The sequence below is a fragment of the Callorhinus ursinus genome, unplaced genomic scaffold (genome assembly GCF_003265705.2).
Source record: "Callorhinus ursinus isolate GAN/ISIS: 27379988/994484 unplaced genomic scaffold, GSC_fseal_2.0 scaffold7, whole genome shotgun sequence".
Taxonomy (NCBI): Eukaryota; Metazoa; Chordata; class Mammalia; order Carnivora; family Otariidae; genus Callorhinus; species Callorhinus ursinus.
In genome coordinates, this window is record NW_027397069.1 from 65,251,885 (window position 1) to 65,262,464 (window position 10,580).

Consider the following 10,580-nt stretch of genomic DNA (forward strand, 5'->3'; position numbering starts at 1 on the left):
ATTTCACTTAGCGTCATATACTCTAGCTCCAACCACGTCATTGCAAATGGCAAGATTTCATTCTTTTTGATGGCTGAGTAATATTCCATTGTTTATATATACCACATCTTCTTTATCCATTCATCTGTGATGGACATCTGGGCTCTCTCCATATTTTGGATTTTTTTATAATGCTGCTATAAACATCAGGGTGCTTGTGCCCCTTTAAATCAGTATTTTTGTATCCTTTGGGTAAATATCTAGTAGTGCAATCTCTGGAAAGGTTGATTCCTGGGTATCTTACAGTTTTTGTAAATGGGATCAATTCCTTGATTTCTTTTTCTGCAGCTTCATTATTGGTGTATAGAAACACAACAGATTTCTGTACATTGATTTTATATCCTGTGACTTCGCTGAATTTGTGTATCAGTTCTAGCAATTTTTTTGGTGGAGTTTTTTGGGTGTTCTACATAGAGTATCATGTCATCTGTGAATAGTGAAAGTTTCACTATTTCCTTGCCAATTTGGATGCCTTTTATTTCTTTTTGTTGTCTGATTGCTGCGGCTAAGATTTCCAGTACTATGTTAAGTAATAATGGTGAGAGTGGACATTCCTGTCTTGTTCCTGATCATAGAGGAAAAGCTCTCAGTTTTTTCCCCTTGAGGATATTAGTTGTGGGTTTTCATACATGGCCTTTATGATGTCGAGGTATGTTCTATCTATCCCTACTTTCTTGATGGTTTTTATCAAGAATGGATGCTGTATTTTGTCAAATGTTTTTTCTGCATCTCTTGAGAGGATCATATGGTTCTTATCTTTACTTTTATTAATATGGTGTACCACGTTGATTGATTTGCAAATATTGAACCACCCCTGAAGTCCAGGAATAAATCCCACTTGATTGTGTTACATAATTCTTTTAATGTATTATTGGATTCGATTTGCTAGTATCTTGATAATTTTTGCATCCATGTTCGTCAGGGATATTGGCCTGTAATTCTCCTTTTTAGTGGGGTCTTTGTCCAAAACCAGACAAAGACCCTGCTAAAGACTACTCTAAAATTAATTCTTAAATTGATCTTCAATATATCTACTGACTCAAAATTGCCTTGAGTTAATGGAATTTTTTTCTTCTGGGTGTTCATGTTATTTTATCACAAGATGGTTGTATCCTTTAGCAAGTTTTAAATTCAATAAGACCGTATAAATTCAATATTTGGCAGCATAGTACAAGCTTCTCATGAACCCGTTTAGAGGTCCCTTTCCTCTCCTGTATGCCTTTAAGTGCTTTGCAGGTGACTTAAAACTATTCTGGCATTTCTCTGTATAGGGATTCCTTATATTTTGGTTAGTGTTCTAAATTGTCCAGTGGACTTCAATCTGACCACAGTAGTTGCATCGGGGTTTAGAGTGTGATACCCAACTTCCCCTTTGAATCCCCTCTCTCCTTTTACCCTCCGAAGCAAATTCTGCCAAACAAAACTCTGCTGTTTGCTCAGCCACCAGGAAGTCTCTCCTGAACCTGGTACCAAGGTCTGTTCTCTGATGTGTCCCTTTCTCTGAGTGAATTCTCTCTATCTCATGAGTTAAAGCCAAGGGTTTTACTTTGCCTCTTACCTGTGTGTTCTGCCTTGCCTCATTCATTCTCAGCACCAGGAAGAAGGACATCAGACATTTTCTCTCTTTTAAGAAGATCTGGTTACACTGAAAAATACATAAAAGATGCTCTATTCAGTAGGTAATAAAATTGTGAAAAGACCTTATATGGATCTCAGTGTCTTCCTCTAGGTAGGGTTTTTACATCTTTGGGTATGTTTTCTTATGTATTAATAATCTACAATTTCTTATGTCCTGCATAACACCATTTCAGCCATCTAAAATACTTGGATCATTCTAGATAATTAGATTGTGATTTCAGGAAGCTAAGGATATACATATTTCATTTACCCATTCTACAATTATCGAGCACCTACTGTGTATTAGGTAGGCATTGCTCTAGACGACCATTTACCTATAAAAGCTAAAGTTTGAAATGAACTCTTTCTAAAACTTTTTATATCTTTTTGCTTTATCCTCTTTATATTGATATTAATCTAATCCTTTCTTGGTGTCAAGGTTAGATACAGTGTGGAAAGGCATTATATTAGGAGTCAAGGGGACTGGATTTTAGTTTCAGTTAGTTCTGCTGAAAATAACTTGTATGATCTCAAGTATTTCTTAAATTGTTTTTTGTGTAAAACTTCCTTACAAACTGTGGATGGCTGTACATATATAAGGCATCATTATTATGGACATTCATTCTAGTACCAGATCACAAACAAACATTTCTTCAGCATCAATTAAGGCATATGGGAATTACGTGCACTTTTACTAAATGGCCTTACATACATACTAGCATTTGTATGTATGTGCAGGCTGCAGGATAAACTGTGAACAAGTTTCTGGGGGAGACTCACCACTCTTGCAGATTTATTCCGGACCAAAGGAAAGTGAATTTTGATAATGTTTTCCTTCTGTTTTCAGAAAGTCTTGTAGGGTGAAGCTATCATTCATAAAATTTGGTCAAGCTGAAGGAAAACCTACAATTTCAAAGATTTTCCTTTTGTTTGGTGCAGCTACAGGGTCAAGACCCTGAATAGAGGGTTCTTTTTTTTTTTTTTTAGCCATGTACATTAATATTCTGGATAAGCAAAGGTAGGCTTGAACCTTAGTTTCAGGCAGGGGTGAAGAATAAAACTATTTTGCAGAAAAATTAACAGAATTTTGGAGGTAGGAAACTGACAGTCAGAATAGGGATAATGTGTGTGTGTGTGTGTGTTGTGTGTGTGTGTGTGTGTGTGTGTGTGTGCGTAACAGAAAAGCCCCAGGGGTACCTGGGTGGCTCAGTTGGTTAAGCCTCTGCCTTAGGCTTAGGTCAGGATCTCAGGGTCCTGGGATTGAACCCCACATTGGGCTCCCTGCTCAGCAGGGAGTCTGCTTTTCCCTCTCTCTCTTCCTGCCGCTCCCCCTACTTGTACTCTCTCTCTCTCTCTCTCTCTCTCTGTCAAATAAATAAATAAATAAATACAATCTTTAAAAAAATAATGGAAACGGTGTAGGCCTAAATGTAGAGGTGAAAATGTTTGAGCCTTTAGAACATTTTTTAAGTATTTTACGGAACTGTAATCCATATTCTTTATTCTTAACTATCAGTACAAGTCTATGAGCAGTAGTCGTGTATTGATATTGTGCTGGGGATGATATAGGAAGGAGTGAGATAATGCAGCCCTCCCTACAGTGTCCCTCTAAAATACTATTGTGTTGGTGGCAGGACCACATTGAGGAGGGAATGAAGCCTGTGGCCCAGGTGTTCAAGGTCAGAGGATTCTCAGAACTGGGGATCAGGGAAGAAGGAAAAACACTCACAGAACAGGAACTGACCTCGCCAATTGTAAATTTCCTGAAAATTCAAAGAAACCTTGAAGAGACTTCTGGACATTCTATGCTGTGATATGTAGGATGAGGGCTTGAGCCATTTACATTTTAATTCTAAAAGATGATGGGACCACAGAAAAGTTTACAAATTAATATATAACAGATAACAATGAACATACTGTCCAAGTTAAACCAATAATCACATCAGTTATATTTGCTTCAGGTCTTTATAGGTTTTTTACAAAAATTATTAAAGACAAATTAATTTTTTTCTTTCATCTTTCCCAGAGTTATATCCTTTCTTAAAATTAGAAGATATACCCACATATTGGATATATATGGGATATATTGTTTTGTGCATTTCAAAATTTTGTATAGATGATATAGGAGACACAATATGTCACAATTATCTTTTTTCAGTCAACATTATGTTTTTGACATTTCTCTGTTTTGATACATGAGATCATTTTAACTGTTGTCTGATAATTGATTGTTTGAATAAGCCACAGTTTATTTATCCCTTCTTTTATTGTATGAAACTTGGGATGTTTCCACTTTTGTGCTGTTACAAACCATAAGGCATTAGATATTTTGGATTCATCTCTCTGTGCACATATGCAAGAATTTCTCTAGGGCGAACATCTAGTAGTTGAACTGTTAGGTTGTAGGATGTCTTAGTCTGATTCCCTAAAAAATCAGGGCCTGAGGCAAGACTTAGGTGCTAATGATTTATTAGGAAGCCAGGCCTAGAGCAGTGAGGCTGAGGGAAGCAGGAAGCAAGGCAGGGAAGGATGAGAAGCAAGTGCAAGGCTTGTGTGAATGCCACTGCTTCCCAAGAAGCCAAGAAGAGATACAGCTGGTGGTTGGGCAGGTGGGCTTACTCGGCCACACGGACTGTCTCTGGGTAGGCTATACTATTCCCAGGAACAGCCCATAGGAGGAGGAAAAGAGGAAAATGATCTGTTGGCTCTCACTTCTCTTCCCTCTTCCATGAACAAAACTCATTCCAAGGGAAGTAAAGCACCCTGTACTTTCAGATTACGTTACCTGGCCTCTTTAATAGCTGCCAGACAAGTCAGAGTCCACTTCCCCCGCCCCGCTTCTCACCCCTCCTGTAGCCCAGTGCTTCTTCCTGAGTGCTAAGTGATGGGAAGAGCCAGGGACTTTGATGTCTGGCTGGCCAGTGCCAAGCAGTCGAGCTTCACAGGTCTCTGTGGAGCTAGTTGTAGTGACAGCAACTGAGTTGGCATAGATGGTGCATGAGAATTTAGGGAGGCCCATGAGATGGAGCCAATAGGGAATGCCTATGACTATTATGCACACGTTCAACTGTACTAGTGTCAAATCGTTTTCAAAAATGACTGTGATAATTTGCACTCCCACCCAGCAATGCAAAAGACTTTCTGTTTCACCACATCTTTGAAAACTCAGTTTACTTTTACTAATATAATGGTATAAACCAGTATTTCATTTTTGTGTTAATTTGCATTATCTGATTAATGGTATAAGTTTGTTTTTTGTTTTGTTTTTTATATTTTTTTAAATATTGACTACTTGGTTTTCTTCTCTGAACTGTTGGTTCAAACCCTTGGTCCATTAAAAAAACTTTTGGCTTGTTTGTCTTATTCCTATTAATTTCCAAATAATATATATTTGTAATTTACATGAGTTACAAAGACATTCTCCAAGCCTTTAAACTTATTTTTATTAAAATTTTTTTAGATTAAGACTTTATTTTTTTTAAATCAGTTTAAAGTGCATAGCAAAATTGAAAGGAAGGTACATAGGTTTCCCACATATCCCCTGATCCAATGCATGAATTATCTCCCCACCAGAGTGGTACTTTTATTATAGTTGACGAACCTAGAGTGACAAATCACGATTACCCAAATGTCCACCATGTTCATCATGGTTCATTCTTGGTGTTGTATATTCTACAGGTTTAGACAAATAAATAATGACATGTATTCATCAATGCAGTATTATACAGAGTACTGCCTTAAAAATTCTCTGTACTCCACCTACTCATCTTTTTTCTCCCTGCCTTTGTACCCCTGATCTTTTCACTACCTTCATAGTTTTGCCTTTTCTAGAATGTCATACAGTTGGAATCATACTGTATGTAGCTTTCTCACATTGGCTTCTTTCACTTAATAATATGCATTTAAGTTTCCTCTATGTCTTTTCATGACTCTATAGCTTATTTCTCTATAGTGCTAAATAATATTCCATTGTCTGGATGTACCACAGCTTACTTATCCTTTCACCTACAAAAGGACATTTTAGTTACTTCCATGTTTTGGCAATTATGAATAGATCTGCTATAGACATGCATGTGTACATTTTTGTATGGACATAAGTTTTCAGTTCCTTTGGGTAAATACCAAGGTGTACAATTGCTGGATCGTGTGGTAAGAGTATGTTTAGTTTTGTAAAAAACCGCCAAAACTTCTTCCAAAGTGGCTGTGCCATTTTTGCATTCCCATCAGTAATGAATGAGGGTTACTGTTGCCACCACATCCTTGTCTGCATTTGGTGTTGTCAGTAGTCTAGATTTTGGCCATTCTACTAGGTGTGTAATGATATTTCACTGTTGCTTTAATTTCGTTTCCCTGATGATATATGATGTGGAGCATCTTTTCATATGTTGTTTGTCATCTGAGCCATCATTTGTTGGAAGAGTGTTTCTCTTCCATCCTTTCTGCTCTTTCCACCTGAGATTCCTTTATTTTATTTAAAGAATTTTCTTCCAGGTTTATTAAAGTATAATTGACAAATAAAATAGTTTATTTTAAAAATATACAATGTGGCAATTTCATATTGTATACATTATAAAATGATCACAGCCATCAAATTAATTAACACATCCATCATCTCACATAATTACTTTTTTGGGTTATTTTGGTGGTGAAAACACTTAAGATCTAGTCTCATAGCAGATTTCAAATTATTCAATACAAGATTAACTAGAATGACCATGATGTACATTAGATCCCCAGAACCTGGGACTCCTTTTAAATGTGCATTTGACCTTCTTGTACTATCCTTTGTGACTCCTAAATCTTGATCATAATTCATGTATTTTTAAAATCTGTCTCCATTTTCTATGCTTTCCTCATGCTCAACGTCTAGTTCAATAGTTTTCTCTTCAGGTGTACATAATCTGGCCTTTAAACTATCCATGGAGTTTCTAATGATAACGAGCACATTTTTCATTCAAGAAGTTTTGTTTTTGAAGATGCGTTGCATAAGGTCTTTTACATTTTATGGTTTCAATTTCTTTATTTCTTGAATAATTTTTAAAAATGTGTTTCATAGGTTTTGTGAGATAATTCTATTACCTGAAGAATTATTGTTTAGTTTTGTGGGTTTGTCGACTCCCACTTATGATGGATTATTTCCTCATGGTTTATTAATTTTGGATTATGAGCCCATCCTTTGTGAGACATTACCTGTCGAACTTCTATAAAGGCTTGTATGAGAATCTAACATTCTGGAGATGTTTGTGAGGACTGAGTTGGGGACAGATATTCTAGAGAAATTTTTTTTTTTTTGGTTCTTCCTGTTATCTCAGGGTTATTTATCTTTCTCCTAGAATTAATTTTTAGGTAAGTTTCTTGGCTTTGGGATTCATAGATCACAGGAAGTCTAAATCTGTAGTGGAAATACACATGGATATCCAAGACACACATACATGCACACACATACAAACACTCATACATGTGCATTGTACTCCACATATATGCGTTCCACATATATACGTACTTACAATCTTCTCTGAGTTTAGAAACAAGAAAATAAATCTTGCTAAAATTATATGTGAACTATAGGAAAATGGATTCTGAATATATAAAGTTCTCTGAGATGAGTGAAATTTGTGAGATTAAGATGAATCTACTGTTTGTTGAGTAATTAACACATTTCAGGCTATGTGCAGGAATATGTATCTGTTCATTTAAAGCTTTCAGGAATTTTGTGAGGTAGTTATTATTTTCCCCATTTTAAGATGAATAAACTGAGGAGAAATGGTGGCATTGGCCATTTTACTCAAATGTCACTTTTCATTGAGGACTCACACTGCCATTTCCCCTCCTCCGGCAATAACTCATCTGCTTTCCTGATTTATTTTTTTCTGTAGAATTTCTCTCCCTCTAGTACACTATAGAGTTTGCTCATTTTCCTTTATTAATATTTCTCTCCCCCTCTACCTGTCAACCCCCCAAAAAGTAAGCTCCATTAAAACAGGCACTACTTTCTGGTCTAAGTGTTCCCTGACTAGTTCTGTTATCTAGAATATTGCCTGGCATAATGGCATCTGATAAATATTTGTGAATGAATGAACGGCTCAAATGAGATGCTCTGTGCTTTTGCTTATGCACCATTCTACTTCTGAACTTTAATTTACAAGTCTGTAAAAACTGTTTTGTCTTGAGTTCCTGAAAGGCCTTTAAAAATTTATGGGTTTATTCTTTTAACTTAGTTATGTTCCAAGTACGTGAGATTGCCAGATAGATTAATTCCAACATAATGAGGTATTTGATGTGTATGTACATGTCTGTAAAACCATGCATTTGTGAATAAATAATGCTTGACCTCCAGCAAATTAAAGGCCATGTGAAAGCATTTGGCAGACTGTAAAGCACTGTTCCAGTATAAGATACTCCTAGTATTATTTGTTGCTATATGATGGTGCTTAGACGGTTAGACCCCCTATCATTGACTTAGGGCACTTACAGCTGGAGGAGAGCATAAAATGGACCTAATCAATCACTCTACTCCCTGATGTGCTCAACAGAAGAGTCTGTCTCACTTTTGGCCTCACTCTGGCCTTATATCTCCTGTCCAAACACTGCCTACCCAGGAAGAGAGAGAGATAGACAGACAGACAGCAATAGAAAGAGTCAGGACAGACACAAGGAGGCAAAGAAGCAGATTTAGAGAGAAGTAAGGAGGAGTGTGTGTGTGTGTGTGTGTGTGTGTGTGTGTGTGTGTGTGTGTAGTGAAAGAGCAAGAGAAAAGAAACAATAAATATCAGCAAAAAGTTTGAAAGAGGAAAAAGGAAGAACAGTAAAAAGAAAAAGATACTGCAATAAAGAAGACTGTCCTGTGGATAAAGTGATAAGACTGGTACACATGTGGGACTTAATCTCTGAAGGCAACTCTAGAAAAGTCCCTGGTTGTCTAGCTGAGCCTCTTTTATTGGAGTGTGAATTATCTGCCCTTGAAGATGACCTTGTCAGACAGCACTATGGCAGCTCCAGGTAGTTGTACAAGGCCTGTTTGCTTACTGAATAAACGAATGGCAATAGAAATTTAGATGCGTATTTCCTGAAGTGATTTGCTTCCTTAAAAAAATGTATTATTTTAGAATCATACATTATGTCCAACTGTTTTCTTATTGGCTGACAAAGAACATGGCAGGACTCCAAAGATAGCAATGATCCACAGTAGTCGAACAAAGGGCAGGGCTAAGGCTGGAAAGACACAATTGTGAGGGGCACCTGGGTGGCTCAGTAGTTAAGTGTCTGCCTTTGGCTCAGGTCATGATCCCAGGGTCCTGGGATGGAGCCCTGATCGAGCCCCGATCGAGCCCCACATCTGGCTCCCTGTTCAGCGGGAAGCCTGTTCTCCCTCTCCCACTCCCCCTGCTTGTGTTTCCTCTCTCGCTGTCTCTCTCTCTGTCAAATAAATGAATAAAATCTTTAAAAAAAAGAGACACAATTGTGAATCTAAATCAAACTCAGCACGTGGCGGGTTTAGCATTAACCCCTATTCAGGACAAAACCTTGAGGCTTTTCTTTTTTTGAAGAATGATATAAAAGAGGTAGAAATGAAAAATTCAAAGCAAGTGAGGAACCAAGATTTTTTTTTAAGGATTTTGTTTTTAAGTAATTTCTACACCCAACATGGGGCTCGAACACAAGCCCAAGATCCAGATTTGCACACTCTACCAACTAAGCCAGGCAGGTGCCCCAGGAACCAAGCATTTTAAAGGGAGAATAAGCCACTGAAGAGTGGAAAACTAAGACAAAAGGATTTGCTATTTACTAAGCAGCAGAACAATACAGCCTTTGATCTCTAAGGCTACTGCCAGCCACATAAAAATAGGAAAGGTAAATCAATTACTATCACTGGCCAGTCTCTATGATGGCTATCATGTGATCTGAGGTTTCCACCCCACCTCATTCAGTGACTCTTTGGTAATATGTGTAAAACTTTTCCTTAGGATCCCTTTCTGGATCTCATACTTTTGGTGGACATGTCTGCACATTCTGACCTGGTCAAATAAAAATAAAGAAAAAGCAAGAAGTTGAGGTAAGCTTAGGTCCTGGATTGAAAATAAAGGAATTGAGAGGAAATTTACATAGAGAGCGACCAGAATCTTCACCTCCCCTCTCCAGCCTAGGCCACTTATGTAGTTTAAGCTTATGGGATTTTCTATTAAAAATCTTCCAAACAAATGATTTTGGTGGGTTTTGAATCCATTTGTTAAACATGTAGAAATGCATCACTTTTATTTTATTCTTTTATTTTATTTTATTTTATTTATGTTAAATGAGTTTAAAAGAAGAGCTGATTCTCAGCAGGGAAGTTAGAAATTTCAACAAGTTTGTATGGTGGCAGACATTAAAAAATAAATGTCAAGATTTAATAAGAACTATCAAAATAAGCTCTTTCTATTTATAATCATTTTAAGTGAGTTTTAAAAATAAATTTACTTAGCTATTATGGCTATAGAGAGGCTGAAGTCCAGGAGGGACTTATGGAGGGTAAAGAACAGAGCCAAGAGTAAAACCCCAGAAATTTATTTATAAGTTTGTGGGACCGGTGGAGGAAGAGCAAACTCATAAAGGTGTGAGAAGGAAGAGCCAATGAAGTAGTGTAGAACAGGAGAGTGGTGTCCTTCATTCCCAGAGAGGAGTTTAAAGGAGGAAGTGGCCGTCAGTGACAAATTTTTCAGAGAAATGAAATAGTTAAGGAAAGGAAACTGTCAATGGAGTTATTATCATGAAAATCTCAAGGAGGAGAGCCTCTGTGGAGTGGTGAGGGTGGAGGCATTCAGTTGTTGAGAAGTCAAAGCACTGATGACAAAGAGTTTACCATCCTTTCTAAATGTTTAGCTATAAAGAGAAGGTGAGAATAGGCAAATGCTAAAGGAGGGTGTTGGATGTCAGGACTGTCTTCT